Consider the following 27762-nt stretch of genomic DNA (forward strand, 5'->3'; position numbering starts at 1 on the left):
ATGGCGCTGCTCCGATGCCCGGTGGTGTCCACTGATTTGGAGAATATTGACATAGGCGTTAATTCTAAAGCTAAGAGTCATGTGACTATCAGGCGTGGGGTTTTAGAAGAAATTGGAAATAAAGTTACAACCAGAGCAGCACAAGTAGTGAAGGTAACAACCATAAGGCAAAATGTGCATTAGAGGCTGATTTTGTATAGACTTGGGGGACAATATGTACTGTCTTGCTCTATCCTGTATTTTCCTTGTAGAAAACTCAAAACACCAAAATATCAGTTCAGCCCACCAAAGCAACAAATGTCAACAAACAACTGAAACCCACTGCTTCTGTGAAACCAGTACAGATGGAAATGTTGGCTCCAAAGTGTCCTTCTCCCACACCCGAGGATGTCTCCATGAAGGAAAAGAACCTCTGCCAAGCTTTTTCTGATGCCTTGCTCTGCAAAATTGAGGACATTGATAATGAGGATTGGGATAACCCTCAGCTCTGCAGTGACTATGTTAAAGATATCTACCAGTATGTAAGACAACTTGAGGTTTTGCAATCCATAAACCCACATTTCTTGGATGGAAGAGATATAAATGGACGTATGCATGCCATCCTGATGGACTGGCTGGTTCAAGTCCACTCCAAGTTTAGGCTTCTGCAGGAAACTCTGTACATGTGCATTGCTGTCATGGATCGATTTTTACAGGTTCAGCCAGTCTCCGGTAAGAAACTTCAGTTGGTTGGGATTACAGCTCTGCTCTTGGCTTCCAAGTATGAGGAGATGTTTTCCTCCAAATATAGAAGACTTCGTCTACATCACAGACAATGCTTATACCAGTTCTCAAATCCGAGAAATAGAAACTCTAATTTTGAAAGAACTGAAGTTTGAGTTGGGCCAACCCTTGCCACTTCACTTTTGAAGGCGAGCATCAAAAGCTGGGGAAGTTGATGTTGAACAGCACACATTAGCCAAATATTTGATTGAGCTGACTCTCATTGATTATGACATGGTGCATTATCACCCTTCTAAGGTAGCTGCGGCTGCTTTCTGCTTGTCTCAGAAGGTTCTAGGCCAAGGAAAATGGAACTTAGAGCAGCAGTATTACACAGAATACACAGGGAATGAAGTACTGGAAGTCATGCAGCACATGGCCAAAAATGTGGTGAAAGTAAATGAAAACTTAACTAAATTCATCGCCATCAAGAATAAGTATGCCAGCAGCCAACTCCTGAAGATCAGCACGATCCCTCAGCTGAACTCCAAAACCATCAAAGACCTCGCCTCCCACTCTGATGGAGAGGTCCTAGGCTGCCGCACCTTCGTCCATGCACTTTTTGTTACTGGTGGGAAACTCTTGATTTTGTACATAGTCCTCTGGTCTATTTTAAGAAACCTCTTCTCACACAAATTTTATAAACGTATATTGAGGAAAAATAAAGCTATTGATTTTTCCTAAAAAAATGCTTAATATTCATTTAATAACCTATATCATTCAGTAATATGGAATAATAGCAAAGTATTATTGATTCTTATTAATATGTAATGTGCATTAATATTTTATAAATAATAAGGTCTCTCTAGAACTTCTAGTAGGTTGTCAGTTTTCCATTAATTTGAACCACTGAGAAAAAGGAATTTATGTGTCAAGGTTATAAGATGCTAAAAGATGACATCTAATTATCTTGTAGTTGAAGAGAGAATTTGAGAAAGAGCATGATATGGGACTAATGGACCAGCAAAAATGCAAAGCACCATTCAGCAGTAAAGTAATTGGGCAGAACAGTGGAAGAGACCACAGTAAATGATTACTTCATTAATTTTAAAATAAAAGGTCAAGATAAGGTGGTCACTATCATAGAGTAATTAAGGTAAAACAAGTTAATCAGCACATTTTAAATGTAAAGTTGTCAGCTAATCATCCAATGATTATCAATTTTTGAATATTACAAGAGAAAGCAATTTATTCTCACTTTATCAATCAAACCATGTAATCATATGTTTCACTGAATTAAAAAACCTCTCAATTTATTTTTATCTTTTATTAATATAATTTAACAACCATGCCTTGAGAGGCAAACCATAAAAAGATGGTAATTTTTATTTCATCTGCATATACATCAGAAAAATGACTTTCTTATCAAAATAACATTAAATGTCAAAGTCTTTCAAGCATGGCCACACTGACATGGTAATTATTGATGTAAACCACAGGTATATTTATATCCTTAGTCTTCTTTTACAAGAGTTTTGCTAGTAGAAATCTTAAAAATCAATTATGTCATATGGTATCATATTAACCTGTAGTTTATATGTGGATTTCTAAATCTGAAATCTAAAGGGAAATCACTTTTTCTAGCAGAGCAGTGCCACAAGAAGCATTACAGTAAGTTCTTCAAGAATATAGAAATCTTAATAAATCAAGCAATCTGAAGCAGATTAAAAAAAAAAAAAAAAAACAACTGTGTGGCAGTAGAATAGCAGGGAGAGAGTTTACCAAAAAAAAAAAAAAAAAAAAAAAATCCAAGAAATTATCTGAGAGCTGGGAGCTAAATATCTTCCAGAGCAACAAGAGGGCTGGTAGCCGTTCGAATTTCAGTTATCGGGAATGGAAAGTCCTCATTGATTTCTTGGAATATCCACCAGCAACCCCAGAAAAGCCACATTTTAGTATTTGGGCTCAACTCTCCCTAAACTAAAGGCTAATAGACACATATCCCAACAAAGCTTAAAAAGCAAACCTCCAAGGATAAAAGTGAACCAAAGTAAATTAACTGCTTGCCACAACAAACCTCAATTTTCTTTCAAGGAAGTTAACAATATCCAGATACACAACAGCAGGAAAGCATCCAAGGTCCAAGAAGCAGTAAAATCTAATGAATACCCAGGAGAAAAATTAGTCAATGGAAAGAGATCCAGAAATAACAGTTAGAGATATTGAAACGCCTTACAACAATGCAGACCATGTAAAGAAAAGCATGAATCTAATGTGCAGAGAAATGGAAGTATAAAATGAAACCCATGAGAAATATGATATCTAAAATTAGTTGGATGGGATTATGAGAGTTTGATCACTGTAGGATAACGGATAAATGTATTTAAACACATGAGTAGAAATTGGTTATCTCTCAAAAACAGAAGGAAAAAGCAGTAGAAAAAAAAGAAAGTAGAACAGCAATGATTTATAAAGAATACTTTGGCTCAAAGATACATGTCTCTGAAGACCAGAAAGCAATGGAAGGTGGTGGTAGAAAGGATTAAAAAATGTTTTTTTTTAAAAAAATGGTGGTTGAAAACTTTTAAATTTAATGAAAATTACAAGCCCATATATTCAATGTTACAAATTACAATGATAATCATAAAGAAAACCACACAAAATGTTAGAATGCATTATAGAGTTAATAGCTCTAAAAGTATACTATAAATTTTTAAAAAATAGCACACAGGAAAGCAGGTGCATATTGGAGTACATATGTGTAAAGTTCTTTGCTGCTTGGGAAGTGGTCTGATAGCATCTAAATGTACAATGCAATGAGTTAATGATAAAGTTTGCTTTTTTAAAAACAAACATTAAAAAATATATATACAAGCATACATAAAACATGAATACAAAAATATAGCAAAATGTATAGCAAAAATTATGGAAATAATTTGGAATCTTCTAAAGTAAATAATTTATTCAAAAGTTGAAAGAGAGGAAAAGAGGAACACTAAACAAAAGGGATATATAAAATCCAAAAAAATTGTAGGCTCTAACCCAAATGTACCAACAATAATACAACATATAATGATATAAACATTTGAATTAAACAATAAAAATATATAAATTTCTCTTCTCCTTCTCCTTCTTCCCTGTCCTGGAGATTGAACCCAGGGCTTCCTCACACAATCCATGCTAGGGCATTGCCGCCCTGCCTCTGAGCTACATCCCCAGTCCTACAGAGTTCTCACAGGATCAAAGTCCAAATACACAATGTCTGTCAAAACACAAAAACAATTTAAACACAAAATATGTATTAGTTAAAAGTTAAGGAATGGGTAAAAAAGAGAGCATGCAAGCACTAATCACAAAGCTGGAGTGGTGACATTATCATCAGTTGGTATAGACTCAGAACAAGAAATAATATCAGTGATGAGAAATATAAGTCATATAATGATAAATTGATCAATTCAATAAAAAGGTAACTTTAACAATCCTAAATATGTATATGCCTAGGAAAGCACTTCAAAATATGGGATGGAAAAACTGAGAAAAATTAAAGCGAAAAAAATAGACAAATCTGGAATTATTGTTCTTATCCACACTCCTACTCTACAGACTAAGAAGTCTACAGACCTCCATAAAATACAGATCTTTTTTGCAATTATGTGTGGAATATTCTTCAATGTAGATTATGTGTCAGGTCTTGAACAAATCTCAAAAAAAATTAAAAATGCTCTGAAATTATGCAGAGTATATTTGCTGACCACAATAGGATTAAATATGGTATCAATAACAAACAATATCTGGGAATAAACATAAATACTTTGAAATTAAATACTACATGGCTAAAAAGACCATGTACAACACAGTACACAATAAATTTTAAGTCATTTTGAACTAAATGACAATGCAAACTCAACATCACAAATTTGAGATGAAACTAAAGTATTTTTCAGAGGGAAAACTCATTTTAAATTTTTGGAAAGAAAAAAAAGAATGATCTAAAAATCAGTGATCTCTGTTTTTGCCTTATAAAACTAGAAAACAGGAGGAAATTGAACCTACAGTTAATAGAAAGAAGGAACTAAGGAAAATAAAAATGATGAAAAACTAATACAAGTGATAGGAAAAATCTGTAACATCAAAGGCCAACTCTGGTAAATGTCAATAAAATTGATAAATCTCTACGTAGAATAATTGACATCAAAAATGACAGATGGGAAGGCAGAATTCTACAGATACTAAAGCATATAATGGAATATTATCGACAATTTTATATCAATAATTTTTAAAAGTCAATAGCTGCCTTGGGGCTGGGGTGGGCTATGAGGGGATAAATTGGGAGTGGGCCAGGAGGCACTCTCTGAGGATAATGAACATATTTGAGGTTTCTAAATTGTGCCGGTGGTTACAGAGGTATATTGTTTGTTAAAGATCATCAATCTGCACTCTTAAAATTGGTACAGTTCATCATTTGGAAACTGGAATTCAATAAATGAGGAAATAATGGAAGATTGGAAGAATGCTATGTTAAAAATTCGAATAGCAAAGAGAACTGGAGTAATGGTAGCAAAAGTCGTAGGCCCCGGGCAGTGTTTGAGGGGAAATACTGAGAATGTGGTGGTACACTGACAAGTGAGGGCAAGAAACATCACCCTAGCTTTTATCCTTACTCATGATTTCTCAAGGAATAAAGAACACACACTTGCTTATTATTGGGGAGGTGGGACAATGCAAAGGGAGAGGGGACACTTTCAGTAAATGTGCAAAGCTAATCACTGTTAATGAATAAAATAAATTGATGTATGAAATTACATAAGTACTTAGTGCAAGATATTATCCAGACACTGTAGAAAATGTAAAGGAAAAAAAAAAAAACAATAATCATGTATTTTAACCATTTTTTTCCTAGTAGGCAAGATCTATTTAAGTAATAGCAAAAATAAAGCATTTAGTTCTATATAAAATAACTAAATTAAATCAAATGTAGAAGAAAGTGAGAAGAAAATAATCTGTTGGAACAAAACAGGGAAGAGTTTATACAACAGGTAGTTCTTAAACAAATCTGGGAACAAAAGCCTGGTGCTATAGAAAGCAATTTCTTATCTTGAATAGTGAAGTCCAAGAACTGATAAGTATCTGAAAAGCTCAGGGAAAAAGAATGCTGTTTTGTTCTTGTCCAAATTACATTAGATCACAAAATTTGTACAATTAGCTCTACATTTTGAAAATGATGCAATTTAATTTTGTCTATGATTAAGCATCACGTGTTAAATTTTTTTCTACATTGAGACCACAACTAAAATAGAACCTCAAAACTAAACTTTGCCAGGAAATTAACTTAGTTCACATCAGTTACTTTTTTTTTTTTTTTTTTTTTTAAAGAGAGAGAGAGAGAGAGAATTTTAATATTTATTTTTCAGTCTTTTGGCGGACACAACATCTTTGTTTGTATGTGGTGCTGAGGATCAAACCCGGGCCACACGCATGCCAGGCGAGCCGCTACGGCTTGAGCCACATCCCCAGCCCCATTTACAATTTACAATTTACATTTGTATGGAGATCCCTCGGGTAGAAGATGAAGATGGAATATTTTGATATATGCCATCTCATCTCTTGAATACTATATAGAAATTGTGAAGTATATTGGAGACAGAAGAATAAAGATGTTAGGGCATTCTAGTAAGAAGAAACAAGAGGAAAGGGCTGAGAAAAAAAATTAGAGTGAAAGATGATTGTTGGTAGATTGTTTTATGTAGTTATGGGAAATTAGATAAAATAGGAAATAGGATGGGGCAGTGTGTTCTTTTCCAATTATTAAGAAATATAAATGGAAGATTCAGTAGCCTACACTTTATCATTTTCACAAATGCCTATTATAATTTTGTTTGTTTTGCTTTATATTAGAATTGGGAACCATCATGATCAGGAAAAATATCTGTTTCAGAAACTAATCAGTATAAGGTGGTGAGATCCATTTCAAGAGTTAGAAGCAGGGAAGTTCATTGTCATTTATTTGTGTAATGGTTTGGATGTGAGGTGTCCCTTAAAATTTCACGTTTGAGACAATGAAAGAAGGTTCAGAGGAGAAATGATTGGGTTTGTAAGAGTCTTAACCCAATCGGTGAATTAATCTCCTGATTAGGGATTAACTGAAGTGGTAGGGTGTGGCTGGAGGAGGTACAATTGGGGTGTGGCTTTGGGGTATATATTTATATCTAACAAGTGAAGAACTGTCTCTGTGCTTCCTGATCATCATGTGAGCTACTTCCCTCCACCACACTCTTCCACCATGATGTTCAGCCTCACTTCAAATCTCGAGGAATAGAGCCTGCTGTCTATGGATTGAGACCTCTGAAACCATGAGACCCTAAATAAACCTTTTCTCTTCTACAATTGTGTTGGTGGGGTCTTTTAGTCACCCCAGTGAAAAATCTGTCTAAAACAATTTATTTACCCTTTTTACATTCTTACCCCATGTTCATTTTCCTTATGTATTGTTTTCATGTTTTTAAACAAATATTTTTAGTCAAATTTATCAATCTTTCATTGTATATGAATTTTAAGTCAAGGAGAGAAAAACCATTAATTACACATGGCTATGAAGAACCAATCCACTGTTTTCCTAGACATGTGTTTTTCTTTTTTTATATTCAGACCTCTGACCATGTAAGGAATTATCTTTCATAAAGGAGAAATAATATATATATATATATATATATATATATATATATATATATATATATATATATTTTTTTTTTTTTTACATAGCCAAACACTTGGACTAAACATTATTTAAGTTTTAGTCCTAATGATTTTAGAATCACCTTTCTCTTAAATAAGTGTTCATATACAGTTAGGGAGTTTATAGGGTCTCTATAATATTTATTGATCTTTCTGTTCATCTATGCATAACACTGTATGTATTATTTGAGATTTATAATATGTAAAAATAACTAGTACACATTCAGATCTCTTTCATTGTTTCCTTGATATTATTTTTGTATATTTTCCATATTAAATTTAGTATCATGTTTTCTAGTGCCAGAAAATTTTGTTGAGTGTTTAATTTAATTTCATATTAAATTTATAAGTTAGACAAGAAAAGCCAATATTTGAATGCAATAATATTGTAATCAAAAGTAGGCATAATTTTTTGTTCAAGTATACTCTTAAATCTTTTAGTAATTTTTTAATTTTCTAAGTTTTGAACATTCTTTACTAATTTTAATCTAACATATATAGTATTCCTGTTGTTACTGGGTTTTTTGTTTTTGTTTTTGTTTTTTAGTACCAGGGATTGAACTCAGGGGCACTTGACCAGTGAGCCACATCACTAGCCCCACTTTGTGTTTTATTTAGAGATAGGTCTCACTGAGTTTCTTAGCGCCTCACCATTGCTTAGGCTGGCTTTCAACTCATGATCCTCCTGTCTCAGACTCCCAAGCCACTGGGGTAACAGGCATATGCCACTGCTCCCAGCTCCTATTTATTATGAATAGAGGGGTTGTTTTGTTTGTATTAAACCTTCTAATAATCCTTATTTACGTATACATAGGCCTCTGTGTTTTATATGTTAGTTTATATCCCCAAAGTGGTTGAATCCTTCTATTATTTGCATTATTTATATCAATGATTATTGTATTATTTTCTAAGGCTATTATGAAAATTATCATAGACACTGCAACTTTAAAAAACACACATCTGTTGGCATATAGTTCTGTAGGTTAGATGTTTAGTCATGACACAGCTAGGCTTTCTGTTCAAGGGCCCACAAAAGGTTAAATTAAGTTTCAACAAGAGCTACTTTCTCATCTGATTGATCACATTGCTGGCAGTATCCAGTTTTTTTCTTGTCATAGGGTGGCCTCCCCTTTTGCCTGCCTGTCACCTGGTTGCTTCCTTTACCATTTATAAAATAGGCACTCACCTTCTCACATAGCCTGGTCCAGGTAAGAATTTCCCATATGTCAAGTCTCCATGATTCTTCAAGTCTCAGAATTCCTTTGCATCTACTTTGCAGACTCAGATTTTAAGATATTGTATAGATGGGTCAAGCCCATCCAGAAAATCTTCACATTTTAAGGTTAATGATTGTTATTTTAATTGAATCTATGTAATCTCTTTTCCTCAATACCTAGGTTAGTATTAATTGAATAACTGAGAGAAGTTATGTGTGCATTGGAGTTAGAGACCTGGGTGACTGCAATGGTTCAAACACTGCCCTACCAAATATATGTCCACCTGGAATTTCAGAATAGGATCTTATTTGGAATAAGGGTTATTATATATGTAATTAAAGCAGTATATGCTTTAAAGTACCAATTCTAGAACTATTTGGCCTGTGGAATAGTAAGCGTTGAATTTTGTCTTCCTTGTAGGAATTTGTCTGTATTTCACCCATGTCAACTTGCTCCCTCTCCTGTTTTCTTATATTGTCTTAAGCCTCACCTAACCTAGTGGGATTTAAATCTTGGTGAGAGCTGATTACTTTCATTACCTTCCAGACCCAGAAACTGTAGAGGTATCATCTTTGGAACAAAATCCAAGTCAGTATGAAGTTTGTGATTTATTTCTGATATAATGATCTATTACTAACTTAAAATATATAAATCAATATTGTATACATTAAGAATTTATAATTTCATATATATTTAACTTTTTCAAAATATCATCTCATAAAATGCTTTATTAAATTGTCAAAAAATTGTATTTTGTTAATAATCACACTATCCAGTGACTTGGCAAAGTTCCAACAATATCAGAGCTAGACTAAATTGAGACTTTTAAACATAAATCTATTTTGCTTTCTATTACCCTACTGCTCTCTGGGCAGAGACATTTAATGGAATTAAATGAGGTGTTTTTTTTTTTTTTTTTTTTTTTTTTAGTGAATTCTAACATTGCAGTTACAATTTTAATCTTATTAATAGTGACATTCACGCTAGTTCACCTTGGTTATGAGGCTGGTTGTGAATTTACCAGATGGCTGAACATATCTCTTAAATTCTTTACGTATACAAACATAAACAACAGAAATTTATTTTTATTAAGGTTTACTAAAAAATTTCAAGTGAACTCAAGTTCCCCTATAAATAATCCAATAAAATGTTATTGGATTTCAGTCAGTAACTATGATGCTAAGAATCATAAAATATCTACCATAATTTTGTAAACTAGGGATTATAATGATTTGCTTACTTAAAAAAATAATTTGTTTCAAGTTCAAACTAACATGCTTGCCCGGCTATAATTTTTATGTATTCATTCCAAATATAACATTGAGAAGTGCCATCTCTTGTCACTGACTAGCCTTAGGGTTTGTGCTTTTATGTTTAATTTATTATTGACCCTTGTGGCTTCTTTTCCTTTTATAGCTTAAAAAATGAATTGAAATAAAGTAATGATTTGCTTTTATTGCCAGATAAGATGCTAGATGTTTGCCAAATTTACTGATTATAAGTAGCAATATGCTTCTAATAAAATGTTTAACAAAAACACCCCCAAAAATGAAGATGTCAACTTGCTTACATTTTATCATAAAATTGTTAATTTTTTCCCACTCCAATCTAAGAACACATTACTTATGCCTCCATAATGGCAAACAAATGTTTTGATAAGCAAAAAAAAAAAAAAAAAAAAAATGTAGAAAACATTTAATGTCTCAAAATGAAGGGATTAATAGTAGTAGAGACAGAAGTTTCTTATCATAATGTGGTTCAGTTGCAGTTGTCTAAGGCAGCCACATCAGCAGAGCTCGCTCTTAACTGCATTGCATGTAACTTAAAAAGAAAAGAGAAACAAAACTAAATAAAAAGCCCTACTACTCTGATATTTCTCCTCCATGGATGCTAAAATTCTTTCAGCTATATATAAAATCCCTATATCTGTCTCTAACAAGATCTGATTTCTAAGGCACAAGACAAAGCAAATACACCACGCGCATACAGGATCCAAGCAATATTTTAACCTAAACAACTGTTCAAACCATTGGTAAAGTGAATATCTAAAGTAGATTATTACTTCAAGCAATTTACCAATTAAATACAGCATGAATAACAATTTAAATTGGTGGGACTTAGCCCTTGTCATTTCTGAACTAATATGAAAAATGCATTTATAGTTTTATTTCCCTGTTAGTTGTCAGTGTTACATAAGTAGCATGCCTTTTGAGAAATAGATCAGTTATAAATTGAATTTTAGATTGAAGCCATACCCTGAGCTCAGGCAATGGGACATCCTGCAGGGTGTCCCTGAGCTGTAGGAATGGAACCTCCTGGGTTTTGTTTTTTTGTTTTGTTTTGTTTTTCCTCTTTGGCAATTGTTCACACCCTTCTGAATTCCAAGAACACCTGAAGGTAGAGCAAGGTTGTGAATTTGAGAATTGAGCCACTTCCAGGGCCTCAAACAGGAAAATGCAAGGTGGTTTCCTCTTCTGGGTTCCCAAGAGCTTCTGGGTAGGGGTGAGGAATAAAGTGATGTTCTGAAGCAAAACATTATTGGACTTCTTCCTTGTGACTTTTGGAACTACCCTGTAGATGTCAGATTACCAAGCAAAAATGGACAGATGTGTTCATATTAGTGGACAGAGATACTTTTGTAAAAAATTAAGAGAAGAAAAGAGTTGGGGAAGAAAATGAAAAAAAAAAAAAAAAAAGAAGAAGGAAGAGAAGGCACTCAGGAAAAAATAAGAACAAGAAAGAAGTGGCAAAGATGGCTAAGATGAAGAACCCAACCAGTGAGAGGTTTTGTCAGAAAGTGACAAATATTTCAAGTTTGTTGAAAACAGAGTGCCCACACGCACATGGAAGGCAAAAGAAAAAGAAAAAAAGGAAAAAAAAAATGAGCAAAGCACAACCCAAGAAACCAAAAATGCTTTTCTAAGCTCTGGGAAGTTTCACAGTATGTATGTGCAGTTGATTCAAAATGGAAGCTGCAAGTGAAGAAACACCAGATTGATGTTTTGTTTTATTTTGTTTTTTTCCTATGTATGTGGTACTGGGAATTGAACCCAGAGCCTCATGCATGCTGGATAAACACTCTATGGCTGAGCCACATTGGCAGCCCTGGATTGGCATCTTAAGCTAAGCCTTCATGGACAGACTACTACTGCCTAGTAGTAGCAACAACACCCCAGTTGCCATGGAGTCCTAAATTAAGAATTTCATTAATATAGATTAATGTCCTCTTAGGCTCTGATAATAGTCATTAAATTCTTCTAAACAATAAGAGAAAAAGAATTTGATTATACACTCGCAAACCTAATGACTCAAAAGACTGAAAGTGATTTGAATGGAAAACTCATGTGTTTTACGCCTGCCTAACTAGTTTTTAAGCAGTTAATGGAAAGTTGACTTAACTTTTAGTAGGAGTACTAATGAGTGAAATAAATATCTCAGGTATATTTATCATCTATCTCTAGAAATTAGTATCCTGCTTCATGAAAGTGTGACCTTTCTTGTTTTCACTATGATAGTCCTAGTTCCAAACTTAGTGCTTGACCCAATATGGAAACAATAAATCTTTGTTGTAGTGGCAAGAATATCTAAAATTCCACACAATTTTTCCTAACTAAAGAACTTAAATCATAGTAAGTGAATGTATGTCATTCAATTGGAAGGCTTGTATTGTTTATATGATAAAATGGCTCTTTTGAACACAAGTATCTGTCAAAAAGAACATATTTGGATGTTAACTTGACCAATGGCTATCACAATGAATAAATTTTAGAACTAGCAAATTGAAGTAAGTTAAATTAATAATCTTTCTAAATATCTTTCCATGAGGATCAATGGGAACCCCCCCAAAAAGGTGATTTTTTTATAAGCCTGGAATTCAGTAAATCAAGAAAAATTTTAAGAAAATGATTACTTTAGAAAAGGAGAGGAGAATGATGCACAGTAAACTTGTGTATAGAAAGGCATTTGTGACTTTGAAATGTCAGTTGAAATACCACTGAGTATTGAACGAGAGAAATAAAGATGATTTGACTATCATATGTCCAAGTGATTAAAATACATAAAGAAAATCTTTAAAAAATTATAGTGGTTATACCTAATTGCAAAACAGAATTTGGAGGCATTTCCAAAAACAAAGCTTAACAAAATAATTAATTTATCACTACCTACTTAGCTAGACACTGGAACTTATAGAATAAGCTGAATTAGAACTTAGTCAAAATAGAATTTAAAAATTCAATGTGTTGATATATGATAATAATAACTCTTCTAAGAATTAACCGAACTCATCTCTTAAATTTTTCTTGATTTAAAATTTTCACAGATTTTTGTAATTTACTAAATAATTTCTCATTTGATATCCCATTTATATTTTATAAGCATTCTGCTATAGATGATGTACTGACTACCAAAAAAAAAAGAAGGCATTGTGATAGGGTCTGGAAATCCACAAAGAAACCAATGTCAATTTGTGCCCTTCGTGAATTGTCTATACAGGGAAAAGTTGAGTATCAGAAGTGAAATGGATTTTTCTCTCACAACTAGATATTCTTATATTACATTCAATGTCTTTAAAAGAAAACAGTGTCTTATGACATTAGCTAGATGATTGATGATGGGAAGAAAGGAAGGAAGGAAGGAAGGAAGGAAGGAAGGAAGGAAGGAAGGAAGGAAGGAAGGAAGGAAGGAAGGAAGGAAGGGAGGGAGGGAGGAAATGCCATCCTAGATTCTAAAGAAAGAGGATTGATAAGTATTACTTGTCACAGCAATGTTTATAATAACAAATGAAAACAGTAATCAATTTGAATAATCAACACTTTGGAACCTGCTCAGAAAATAGGATGGATTCTCAAGAGAATAGTAGTAATTTATACAGTAAGAAATCACCCTAAGAGTATATTCTCTGAAATCATGAAGACCTGGTGGTGTTGAGTCTATGTCACACAATGACTCTCACATCTTCAGATTTATGAAATCTATGAGCATGGCTGGGACTAATGGACTTGCTTTATTTGAGTAGAATATGGCCGAAGTGGTGGGATGTCACTTTTAAGATCAAATTATTAAAAGATGGGACATCTCTAGAGTGCTCTCTTTTGCTTCCTCTTGAACCATCCACCCCAAGGAAAGCCAGCTGCAACACAGGTGATCTTGGGAGCAGATTTGCAACCTGACAAACACTATGTTTGTGATTTTGGAAGTAGATCCTTGTCCAGATGAGCCTTGGCCATTAGGAGAGTCCTGAATGACATGTTGCACTGTCTTGTGATACCCTATGCCAGAACCACCCAGCAATGGCACAACTGGATTTCTGAGGCACAGAAACTAAAAGACAATAAACTAAACGATAGTACATTTCAGTTCTATAGTAATTTACTACATAGCAAAAAATAACTAATATACCTGACTTTCTATCCTTATATTTCCTTTTACTGGCTGAATGTCCTTAGTTAGACATGTGACTTAGAAGTTCTTTCACTGTTAATTTTTTGCCTGTGAAATACATATATTATAGAGTCAAAACTAAAAAATGCACAATTTAGAATTATTGCAGGATTTCATAAGGTAATACATGCAAAGTATGTGTATGAGGGATTTTATCATGTTACAAAATGTAATAAAATATTTCATCCATTAATTAAGGTATGGAATAATATTTTCTGGTATTTGAGCTATTCAATTATGTTGAAGGATAAAAAAGTTAAAATAATATTTGCATAAGTAAAAGAGCACAAAATTTTGATAATAGTTATATCTGGATTAAGAGCATATGGGTATTCTATATATAGTTTTATTAACACTGTTGTGTAAGTTGGAAAAGTTTTCAAAATAAATAGCTTTCAAGTACATACAATATAATCACTCCTTTAAAAACACACTTAAAGAAATAAATTAAAAGCTATATATAAACATATTAGCAATGCTTATCTGAGTGAAACAATTATGAGATATAGATAAATTCATTTATTTTTTTATATTTTTAAATTTTTTCAATATGAGTCATGTAATAATTAATAATACTAAAATGTATTTTTTAAGTATATTAAGCAGGGTTAGGAATATAGCTGAATTGGTAGAGTGCTTGTCTAGCATACACAACACCCTGGGTTCAACCCTTGCACCACAAAAAGAAAAAAATGTGGAAAAAGTATATTAAGCAACTTATAACTTATGTTTGTCAATGAAGAATAAAGATACAGAATAAAAATACAGAAAGAAAAGCTAGAAAATGGCATAAATATTTAATAACTAAGTAGACACTAAAATATAGGATTTCAAATGAGATGAAGAACTTGGGAAGATAATTCATTTTTTAAGAGAGTTCTATTTCAAGTATGCTTTTTTAAATTTTTAAAAAGCACTTTAATTTCATAACTTTTAGAAATAGGCTATGCTTTACTCTGGTTATTATTTGATTTGAAAAAAATAAGTTCTGTTTAGGAAAAAAATAGAACAGAAAACTAATTTCTACACATAGAGATATGCTTCCATGTGCAGATAATATGCATGAAATGAAGCAGATTATAGCTCCTGTTCTATGAGTATAACATGCTTTTATCTTTTCAAAGACTCAAAAACCAAGGATGCTTTTTGGTTCTTGAAATAAAAGATCACTTTGGTTTAATCACTTCAGTTTGAACTGCAAATTTCTGTCACAGTCACACGTGTTTATTTCTCCAACGCATCTGCTGGGTCATTTATCACCCTCAATCTGTACCTACAGCTCTCATTTATTCTCTATATTCAGGTCAGGAAAAGCATTTAGTATCATTATAGATAAAAACACCTATTTTTCCTCTTTTATTCTAATTCAAAAATGTCCTTGTCTATAAACTCATGTCCTCTAAAATGCAATAGTGAATCTTACAGTCAAAACACATTTCAACATTTATAAATATTATATAATTTTAGGACATCATTTATGAAAGTTACTTAGACATAGTGCATTTCAGAAGTATGCTAGAAAGTACTATTAATAGAAAATCTAGGTGCTTATTTTGTTAGATTACTTTTAAACATATTAAAGTTATTTTTGTATGTTTCTGTTTACCACAGAGAAACAATTTTCCCTGAAAGACTATCTTACCTTATATTTTAGTTAATTCTGGAAAATAGTTTCAAGAGGAGGAACTTGGAATTTTTTGGCACAATTAGATCAAGAAATATATTTCTCTTCTCATCTTCCTCAATGCTTCTCAGGGAGCCTCAGTTTTCATTGTCTCTTTGAGCTTCAAGTGTTAACTCTCAGCACTGATGGATTCCTGGTCTCTTTTGTGGGTCACTGAGACATATTCCTTAAAGACATAGCATAATACAAAAATTCAGAATCCAGAATTTGAAAGCAGCTATCCTAAATTCAATTTTGTTTAAATTACTTAATATTTGTGTCTTAATTTTTATATGTTAATTAGGAGGATGATAAATAGTGGCAGAGTTGGGTGATATAATTGACTTAACATGTCATGTGTTTAGTACTTGGGATATGTTAGGAATGAAAGTATTTAGCTACAACTAATGTTATATTACAATGGATGTTTTCTTTCTACATAATTTTTCCCTTTGTTTCCAATGGATTTCTCTTTGATTTTATTATCCATTGCTAGCTAGCGAAGTAGACGATTATTGCATTGTTATGTCATCAACTTATTTTTCCTGACACTCTCACATTTCTCCAAGCTGTTTGCAAGAAAGAAAGAAAGAAAGAAAGAAAGAAAGAAAGAAAGAACGAAAGAAAGATGCATCTATGTCCTCTCCAGTCATCACCTATTTTCCTTCTTTTCTCTTCCTCTCACAACCAAACCTCTTTAAGAAATATACTAGAATTCTTCTAAGATCAGAAAACCATAATACCCTAAAAGAGAGAGACATGGGCAAGACCTGATTGCATGCTGAGCTGAAATCCATTATATCATTTTCTTTATTTGACTCATTTTTCTCTGTTACTCTAATTAAAGTTGCTTTATTGCACCATAAGGCCTTAGCTATTTTCTTCTTCTCATTCATCTATAAGATGAACTCACAATGGAATTCCATCTATTCCCTTAGCCTCTGTGAAATGATATGTTAATAACTTTCCAATCAAGAATTCCATCTCAGTTGTTTTTTCTGGGCTTCAAATATCCTTATTCTATTCGATACCTCCTGTGTATATCAGATGCTTTGACATAAAATATCCAAAAATTATTTCAACTATTCAAGCACCCATTTTCCAAATTTGATTCTTTTCCTACCTAATATATCACAATGCTTGGTTACATGATGAAAACATCACTTTTTCAAACTTTCTAATTATTATAAAATGGATGAACTCAAAAAAGTTATTATTAATAATATAAAATATATATTTATACCCAGACCCAGTTCAAGGAATAAATATTATAAATTGACAATAGCACTCTGCATATTCCCTCTGGTATTTAATTACCTTCCTAAAGCCAAAAGAACCATTATCCTAAAAGTGATATTTATGCTTTCTATGAATGTCTTGGTATTTTACTGAATAAATACATGTTCCTAAACTATATAAAATTTATTTGTGCATTAAAAATCAAATAAAGTAGTTGTATCATATGTATCCTTTTATGAATTGCTATTTTCATGAACTATTGAAGTTTTAAGGTTTATACATCATAACGAGTAGAAATTGAGAGAACACTGAGATTCTAAAAGAAAATGTCCCTCTCAAACTATAAAACAAACAACTCATAATAACTTGTGAGTGGAGGGAGCCTAAGGGAGAGAAAATGACCAGGATGTAAGGAGCACTAAATAGTGTGTACATTAACCTTCCAGTTTCTTAAAAGTGTTCTGGGATGTAGCAAAACACTAATGAGACCTTGATAGGAAGAAACCTTTAATCTGGTGAGGCTAAGGGTTGACATTTGATTGTACCCTGATACTCTGGCTGGATAACCCAGTCCGATCAACCATATAACCACCAGGGAGGTCGATGTAAACTGGAACCTCTATAGCAGACTGGACCTCTGCAAAGGGAAACACTCTCTTGCTTCACATTCTCCAGCATGAGAGAAGCCAAGCGCCTTTGGATCTCACATATTCCATCAACCTATGTATCTCAGTATAAACCTGACCTTAAGCCCCTAGTGGCACTTCTCACTCTTAAAATTGCCTGCATTCCGTTGTTCTGAGGGTGTGTTCCTTTTCATTCTAATAAAGCTCTTCCTGTCTCTTTACTAGATCCTGACTTGCCCCTACATTCTCATCAGTGATTCAGTCAAGACACTAGAAGTTTCAAGTAGAGGTCCCCTCTGTCTTTGGTGATATTTATGCCCTCTTAAGGGACAGTGAAACTTTTAGCTCTAGTTTACCTTCTTTGTTTCAAAGAAACAAAGGAACTGGGAACAGTGGTGCACATCTGTAATCCCAGCAACTCGGGAAGCTGAGGCATGGGGATCACAAGTTCCAGGAAATTTAGGTCCCATCTCAAAATTATAAGTTAAAAAAAGGAGAAGGGTTGCTCAGTGGCAGAGTGCCCCTGTGTTCCATCCCCACAACAGAAAAAAAGAAGGAAGAGGGCGAGGGGACTCGGGAGGTGAGGATAAGCAAAAGCTATCTAATATCACAGTTTTTAAAAAAATACCCAATTCATTCTCTCATTTTTCTGCTGCTGGACGTTTAGGTAAATTCTCACTTTTTTTTTTTTTATTGAAAATGCAACTGCAACGAAATTTTAGTATATGTCTAGTTCTGTACAATACAGAACATTACCCAAGGCATAAATCAAGAAATTATTTGTCCATAGAATATTAGAACTTTATTATTGTCTTGCCAAGTTCATTTCAGAATTACTTGTATCAGTCTGTATTTTAATTAAAGTCAGAAGAGTTTACTCATATTGTTTTCTGTCTCTGCCATTTTTATTATGCTTAATCTACTATCCAATATATGTGAAATAGTATCCCATTATAGTTTTAGTTCATACATCTCTTACTGATAGTGATCTTGAACTTCCTTCATATAATAAATGACACTTTAGTTTTCCTCTTTAGTATTATAAATTTTTATATATTACCAATGGATTTCTGCCTTTTTCTTGTAATTAAAAAGGATGATTTTTATATGGCAAATTAAGAATTTCTTGACTATTATGTACTAAATACTTTAGAAATTCTATAGAATTTTTTTTCAATTCTGCTCTAATTTATTTGTAATACAACATATGTCTTATGTTTATAACTTAATACTTAAAATATTTTATCATACTTAATTTATGTCATAAAATAAAAGTTGAAAAATTATGACTTATGAATCAAATTTGACCTGGCTCCTATTTTGGAAGACATTCATGCTCATTTGCTTGTATACTATTCATAGTTGTTTTTCGTTACAGCAGCAGAGATGACAAAGCAGCAACAGTCATGACAGAGACTTTATAGTGGATATGCTAAAAAAATACTTACTCTCTTTTCTTAATAAAAAATAAATTCTGATCCTTGGTCTCTATGGAAATAAATTTTATTATCTGAATTTTGTCTTGGTCTACTTTTGGTATTAGAGATTTTGCTGGTTCTTACTCAAGATGGCTTGATTTTCTTGCCTGCTTGATAATGTCAGATTTCAATTTATGAGCTCATGCTTGGTAAGCCTTTGGGACAAAATTTGTAAAAAGTTTAGAAAGAGTGTTTTTTCTTTTACTAATTATTTGCTTTTTTGTCCTCTTGGTACACTGAATGACTATCAGTGATTATTTTCTATCAGTTTATTGCTTTAGTAAGTCAGAAGTTTTGTACCCCACCATTATGCAATGGGTAATCCTTGGACTGTCCCATATTTTGTCGGAGACTAATTTCCAAAAGCATGTCTGTTGTTTTCCATGTCTTTTATGGGAGAAATATCTACATTCTCAGTTGGATATAGATACATGAAATGTCCCCAGGCTGTCATACCCTTGCTCCAAGTTTACAATGCTGATTCTTTCCTCCCCTCCTATTACTGTCCCCTGGATATTTGGCTAATTTCTTGCATACTCAAAAGTGCATTTAAAAGGAGGATTGATGTATTTCATTGAGAATGTAATAGGTCTTTTCTATCAGATAGCTTTTTAGTGTAGTCGTAGATTGCACTGCCAGAAATTAGTCATGGCCCAATTTTTGAAGTTGCATATCTGGGAATCATGCCAGATGCACTCTTTGTAAACCCCACATAACTACAAAGTACAGAGCAATTGCTACAATTCCTCATGCTAAAAGTTGTCCAATTTATTTTTCTGTTCCACCTTTACCACCAGACTATTGGTTTAGATGACCATCAATCCTTATCTGAATTACCAAAATGATTTCCTAAGTGATCTCTCTCTCTCTTCAGTAACATCTCTCATATATCCCCAATATAGCATCCAAAATGAGCTTTCAGAACAGCAAACCCTTTAATGGTTTCCATTGTTCCTAGTGGTTGTTCCACTATTTATCTTAGCATATGCATCATTTCTGGGTCTCTCCATCTTGCACACTACGGTTAGGCTTGGCTCTCCAATACAAATTATTTTCACTTTTGTCTTGAACTCTTACAGAATTTATTTTCTTCACCTAGGAAAGTCTGAACCGTATATTATCTGAGCAGCCCCAGCACGTTGTTTATAGTGAACACATGTCAACTTGTAAATGAAACTGTCCATTATGTACCTGATATCCTCAGAGTTGTCTATGTGCCCCTGCTATATCCTCAATACCCCTGCAACTTGACAACATATTGCATTACAACAATGTATTTTAGAGTTAATTATTCATTTTTTCTGGTTGCTGTTTATATCTGAAAACTGAGTGGGAGGGGGGACTGAGCAAAACAGATTTCTGAATAGCAACTTTATTTGATGCAATAGTGCCTCTTAAGTATGTTAAGTTATTCTGACAAAAGGAAATATGGAGTTCTCAGTCAAATTGAAATGCCTGAATCATATGTATTATTAAGACCAACAACAATATAAATAGAAGAAGTGAGAGCAAATGATGAGTTATTTAGCACACCTAGGATATTAATACAGCACCGTAAAGCCTGAATCCTTTTCTCTTTTGTCGTCTCCCCACCATTTTCATTAATGGTAAGGTTGTTTGGAAGAGAACTGAGGTTGCAGTGAGGACATTACTTGTGGAAAGTATCTCCACCCAGTGACACATTGCTGCTCTATCAGAGGAGTTAGAAATATCCACACCTGGCTATAGCAATTGCTTGCCCATCAGCCTAAGGAATAGCTATGTTTTTTCTCTATGTTATGTTAATAGAGAAGACATGGGGATATAATGGCTATTACCAATCTGTGGATAGATAAGACCTGTGACTATTAAGTGCTCTTACATATTTAGAATTTAGTGTATCCTGAATATACAGTGATTACTATACCTCTAATCTTAATATTATATAGAATATTATGAATATCTAGATCTTAGGTATGTCCTAAAATTTTAGCATTTCTTGGTTTGGTCCTTCCATCTCTATTTTTATTTTAAACATGTACATGTTCTGCTTATTATGTATCTCATATGTAATATACCTTTATATTTGTCAATGTTTAACAGTCTTCCAGCTTGTTGAATACTTACCAAACCTTAAAATTCTTTAAATATGTTACATATATGTTACAAATTACAAAATTATTGACAAATATGTATAGAATATTTCAACAGAGCACCTGGCCTTGTTTCCAAGGTTAAGGGGGGGGGAGAGCAATCTCATTTATCTGGCCTGAATATAAGTCTTCATATTTTTATTTTCAACCTGTGTCTTTTGAACTCAAAGAAAGTAAGCAAGCAATTTTTGTTGTAAACATGGGTACAAAGTGAAAGTAAACCTAAAACAGATTGTCTTTGGTTCTATATTTGTTATATACATGGTCCCTAGCTTCCTCCCCAGGAACTCTGCTTTGAAATATAAGCAGTTGTTTATACATTCCCTTTTGAATGCTTTTTTTTTTCTTTTCTTCTCATCTTCCTGAGAAACCCTTGTCTTCTCCTTACCCTCAAGATATGATTTCAGTTAACTTACCCTGAGAATGTGCTCCAAGCTTGAATCATGTAACCCTATTCCATATCCTATTTCAAGATACCCTTATTTCTTTAATATATTTTATAGCAATGTATAATAACGTTTATTAATTTTCCTCAACTGTAAAATCATTGAGGACAGGATTTATACTTTGTATACATCTTTACTTCAGTGTAAGATAAATATCTAATACCACTTCAATACCCAATATTTTTTTGCCAAATAATTGAGTTATGAAATAAATAATGAGAATTTAAAAACTGTCTTTTTTAATGAGAAATGTTTTAAATGAATAGTTTAATGACCTAGACGATTTTTGATGTGTAGCTAATGTAAATGAAGCTATTTAATGATGTAGTAATTTTAGTAGGTAAATAGTGGTATTCAAAATACAGTTATTATACAGCATTATATTTTATGTATTTTTAGACTATTCAGCTCTAAGACTTAGGGAATATTACTGCAGTATCACATAATTCTTTTAAGGACTAAAATAATTTTTTAATGGCAACAATATGTAAGAATTGGGCAATAGCATGTTACCAGCCAGAACAGAAGAAGCCTGTCAAAGGACAAGGTACTGGGCCATTTTATTAGCACAAGTTATTTTTCTAGACCTGAATTCTGTTCTGTAGGTTCTTGATTACATTACTTAAAAAAAGGCATAATATGGAGAGTATTGGTTTCTGAAAACTAGGTAAAACACTCTACAGAATTGGAGTACAACTGGCCACCCACCAACTTCACAGGAATATCCTGAGGAATAATGAGATAATGTTTGCCAGATTTTATGAGACCCCTGGATGAAAGCATTTATACAAGTACAAAGCCCTGGAAGAAATGCCGCTGCAATCTGAGTGACAGGTAATGTCCATGAAAGAAGAATGTAGTTTTGTGGATTGGAGAAACTCAAGGCCCTGTGAGAAATCAATGTCTAAAGACCACCAAGGAAATGCAAAAAAAAAAAAAAACACAAAAAAAAAAACAACTGGAGGGGAAAGGGATCCCCATAAACTTATAATAAATGTTTTTAAAATATTCTTTTTTTTCTTGCCTTCCATCAAATCCCTATTTAAGAACTTAAATGCATTGTAATTGCTTGAGATGAGTATGTGGTAATGAGGAAGGATAGTGTCCTGCTTTTCTGAATTATCACAAGGCTCTTCACATTACAATTTCTTATGAAGAAAGACTATTTTTCTTACATATGATAGAGAAACACAAATGAAATTTCAAAAACATGTGTCATTTATTTGAGATTCCCATTCTTTGAGCACATTCCTCTAAGAATGTATTACAGAAAAAAAAACAGCATAAAGCAAACCATAATTTCTAATTGTTCTCTGAAACATTAGTGTGAGATGCCCTATGAAAAAAAGTAAGATTCTAACTTAAATAAACAAATTTAAAATTATTTAAACATGTATTCTTACAGAAAAAATAGTTAATATTTAAGATTTTAATTTCTAAGAACTTTTTCTTCTATAACATACATTTCAAAATAATAAAAGTTTATTCTTAGTATAATTATAATTGTAGGTTTTTGAGGAACAAAGCTTCCAACACTATAAGAATTTAGGAATGAAGTCACTGAAGCTTAAGAAACTTGTAAAGTAATAAAATCAGATATAGATCAAAGTTTTATGTAGAAAAACAAACTTTACAAAATTTTACATTCTAAACATAATGAAACCAAGACTCTAAAGAATCAAATCCAGGTCTACTTTCCTACCACCCTATCATCTTGCTCTTTGGGTATCAGCACTTAAGTATGTGGGAAGGTTCTAACACAGTCATCATTTACTAAGAAAAAGATTTCATAAAAATTAGGAGTCAGGTGAAATGTGCATTTTTCTAACAAATTTAATCTATTCTGATGTTGGGGTAGAAGATTTTAATACTCTTATTCTTGACTTCTTATTGGAATATAGGAAGAATAACCAAGTGTTTTGGTTGAAAATGATGCCAAAAAATTATTCTACCTAGAATATATTAATGTAAAACTTAGCATAAAGCATAATAAATCTTCCTGGGCACAGTGGCAAATACCTGTAATCCCAGAAGCTTGGGAGGCTGAGGTAAATTTCGGCACAGGCAATGAAATTTGGGGTTTCTCTGTGTGAAGCAGGCTGGCTGAGAAATAAAGCTAAGAAAAGAAGGCGTGAAAAAAACCACAAGACATAGAAAGTAATTTTAGAAAGTGAGGGCAAGATGGCTTTTCGAACTTAGGAGTCAACTTCAACACTGGAAAAAGACAGCGAGAGCCTATGTTTGTTTTATTTACATGGGAGAACTTCAAGGGATTCTACAGAATGTTCTTGGGCCAAATAAGTTAGGAGGTAGGCTGTCCAGGCCCAATGGCTCATGCCCAATTCTAGAGCTAGGAGAGCAGCCCTCCTATCTAAGCAAAGACTGAAGTCACCTGCATTGTGTAATCCATTAAGTGGGAGGGGCCACAAAAATAGCATACAATGCCAGACCAATATCTCCTTGGTTCAATGCCAAGTGAAGAGCTCAGGAGTGGCATCCCACAGTGAGGTCCTAAGGAACCCAGTGAGACCCTGTCTCTAAATAAATTATTAAATAGGGCTGGAGATGTTGCTTAGTGGTAGAGTGCCCTTGAGTTCAATCCCCAATATCTAATAATAATAATAATAATAATAATAATAATAATAAATCTTATTCTATGTGTTTAAGGTCCTTGCTTAGTATCTGGATGGCCATCTTTAGAGATAGCTACCATTTTAAGTTAAAAGTTTCACTTTCCTGCCCAAGAGTGTGTCTGAGAAAGGCCCACCACTCCCTCTTACCAACCCAACTCCTAACCACTGGCATTGGGACCCGCCTTTCTCTGATTCCTGAGCCTGCTCTATAAAAGTCCCAGAACCAAAGTCTGTTTTGCCCTTCTCCGCTATAGAGAGATGGCCTTTATTTGTCAGCTCTGACAAACAAACTCTCATGTGTATCTCTGCCTGGTCTCTGTATTTCATTTCTCCCTTATCTGTCTCTCATTCCTTGCTTTCCCTTCAATGTGCACACAGACACACACATATTCAAATAAACAAGACATAGCACGACATATGTATAAGGTAGTACAGGCATGATCTACAGGAATTCCTTTTCTTTTCTAGCTATAGAACGGACAGAATTTTCTTTAATATGTGAAAGTCAACTATTCAATGATCATTCTCAACAATATAGAAATGTTAGAATGCTTTTTACTATGTTAGAAGCTTTTTTTTTTTCTCAAAGATATGATAGATTCGAAGACGAGCATTCAAAAATTCTCCAAGGGAAAAAATATATTAATCACTTCTCAAATTTTAAAAAGCAAGTAAAGTGAAACTCAATAGTACAGAAAGTCAAATAATTTGGGGCTGGGGTAGAGAGAGTACTCATTTTCAAATCAGAAGCCTACCAAAACTCAGCATGTAAAATGTTGATGTTCAGGTTATATTCACAAATTGTCTATGATAGCAAGTTAATTAATATCCTAATCCTATGTGATACATTATATTACAACATCACATAAATTAATTAGGTTCCCAGAATGCTGAAAAGGAGAGAGCATGGTTCATCAGTGAAAGCTCTACTTCTAACCCTCAGCTTTCTCAATTCACCTATTGAGGTTTCTGATTTATTGATGTTGCCTTTCCTATCTCAAGAGGATGTTTTGAGATTTTAAAGCATAGAAGCTCTGGTCTAAGGACTTGAAGATCCAGATTTTATTTATAACTTAAAATTCAAAGCTTCATTTTATATTTCTATAATGCAGAGGTAAAAATACATCTTTGAAACAATTATGAGAACTAAAAAGGAAACGGGAAATTGAGTATTCTAAGCTATAAAGATCAGATCAAAATGTACATTACAGTTCTATTACTAACCTCAGTTTTAAACAAAATCTTACATGAATTCTCAAGATTAAAAACAGACCAAATCAGAGTTGGCTATAGCAGGGCTATTCTCTAAACCTTTCTTCCCTCCAGTCCCTCAGTTCTCTTCACCAGGAAACTTCATAAAATCCCGATTTATACCCAAGAAACAAGGGTAGAAAAAAAATCTACCATTACTATTTTAAATGGCCTATTATGTTACATACATCTATTCACAAAGTTCACATAAAACTTGCTAACATATAATATTGATTAATTTTATAGCAGAGGAAATTGAAATTCAAAAAATAAAAGCTTCCCCAAAATTGTACAGTAAATGTGTGAAAAAGCTAAGTATAAAATCCAGTTCTAGGCATGTACTACCATAGCATCCTGATTTTCAGATATGAACACTTAAACTTGAGCATATGGGAAGGTTCCATTAAGAGTAATAACTCACAGAACATAGTGGCACACTCCTGTACTCCCAATGACTCAGGAAGCTGAGGCAGGAGGATTGAAAGTTCAAGGCTAGCCTCAGCAACTTAGCCAGATCCTTAAGCAGCTTAGTAAGACCCTGTCAAAAAAAAAAAAAAAAAACCCACAAAATAAAAATTAAAAAACTGAAAATGTAGCTCCATGTTAAAGTGCAAGTCCTAGTATCAAAAATAAAAAAAATAAAAAAGTGTAATAGACCATTAAGAACCAGATTTCAGATTTCAGGGTACAGGCATATAGCTCAGTTGGTAGAGTGCTTGCCTCGACCCTGGGTTCAATCCCTAACACCACAAAACAGAAAAACAAACAAACAAAAAAAGAACCAGATTTCAGGAAGGCTAAAATAGTACATCATTTGATTGATATTGACTTGAACAGACACAGAAGTCTTAGCATGTACATTTCTATTCTGTTCTTTTAAATATAGATTTCATTTTTTTATCTTTCAAGAATTAAGAACTAAAGTCATCCTTGTATTTAGCATTACCTTCCATCTTGTTTCCACTCATCAACTCTCATAGAGAGATTCATGACTTCTTAAATTGGCAGCAATTTTTAATTCAACAATGGAGCTATCGTTGAGTTAACCTTGTTATTTTGATCTCTAATCTTCAATTTAGGGCCAGTACCTGAGGAAGCATGTTTGGGACTGCAGACTCTATTACAACAGTAATCTCTGACACCCACACATTCTCAAATCAACACTCTAATTTGTATTCTCCAGATTGATAAAGTACATGAGATCCCTTAATTAATTAGATCTATAGACTTTACATTCCTACTTTTCTTTTCATATTATATCTCTGCAGGCAAATTATCAACTCTTACATCATATATTCCTATACTACCAAATGCAATCTTTAGCATTAGTCATCTTGGAATACAGATTTGATCACTGGATATCTGGTTCTTTATTTTGATTGCAATAAAAAAAATCCATCTATTTAACCATAATTTATATTCCTCATCATTTTTTCCACTTATGATAAGGTGTCTTTGTTCTATCTAGATCTTCTTTCAGAAGCTTTCTCTCTGGTACTGCCATGCCTCCTAGGAAACATTTGTCTTATATATTTTCAGATGCTGTGAGTATGTATGTGATATTACATAAAAAGAGGATTTTTTTTAGATTGGCAACCAGGATCAAAAGTTGGATAGTCCTACAATGATTGCAGGCTGGAAAGCTGGAGGAACCAGTAGGTTCTCAGTCCAAGAAGCTGAAGCTTTGGAAGAAGGACCAATGATGCAGCCCCAGTCAAGGACTGAAGGTCGGGAAAACCTCCCGCAGAGTCTCTGGTCAGAGTCTGCTTTGGAAGAGTAAAGGAGTTGGAGTCCGATATCCTCAGGCAATTGCAGCAGCAATTCAAGCACCTGCTCAAGAACTCAACTTGAGTCTGCATTGTCTTCCTGTTACTTGCACCTTTTTGGTCCAACCATGCCCATGACCTACTGGACTGTGCCTCTCACATCTAGGGTGTATCTCTTCCTCATTTGGCTGCTCCACGTGTTAATCAGTCCTGGAAACACCCAAATAGACACACCTAGAGATTTCTTTATCATAGGCATCTCTTAATCCTATCAAGTTGACATTCTGAATTAACCATCACAGATGCCCTTTGTTCTCTATTGAGACACCATAAGCTTGGAGTTTGGGAGAAAAATCTCTGATGCAACTGCTATCTATTCCTTTTAGTCCTCTACTTTCAATACTGATTTGTTTCTTCTTTAGGACTATCTTTGGC

The 27762-nt window shown here is 33.4% G+C and overlaps 1 pseudogene; it reads left to right on the top strand.

Annotated features, from left to right (window-relative positions):
- On the top strand, positions 1–27341 carry LOC143381962 (G2/mitotic-specific cyclin-B2-like; annotated as a pseudogene).
- The last annotated feature ends 421 nt before the right edge of the window (positions 27342–27762 follow it).

The sequence above is a fragment of the Callospermophilus lateralis genome, chromosome 16 (assembly GCF_048772815.1).
Source record: "Callospermophilus lateralis isolate mCalLat2 chromosome 16, mCalLat2.hap1, whole genome shotgun sequence".
Lineage (NCBI taxonomy): Eukaryota > Metazoa > Chordata > Mammalia > Rodentia > Sciuridae > Callospermophilus > Callospermophilus lateralis.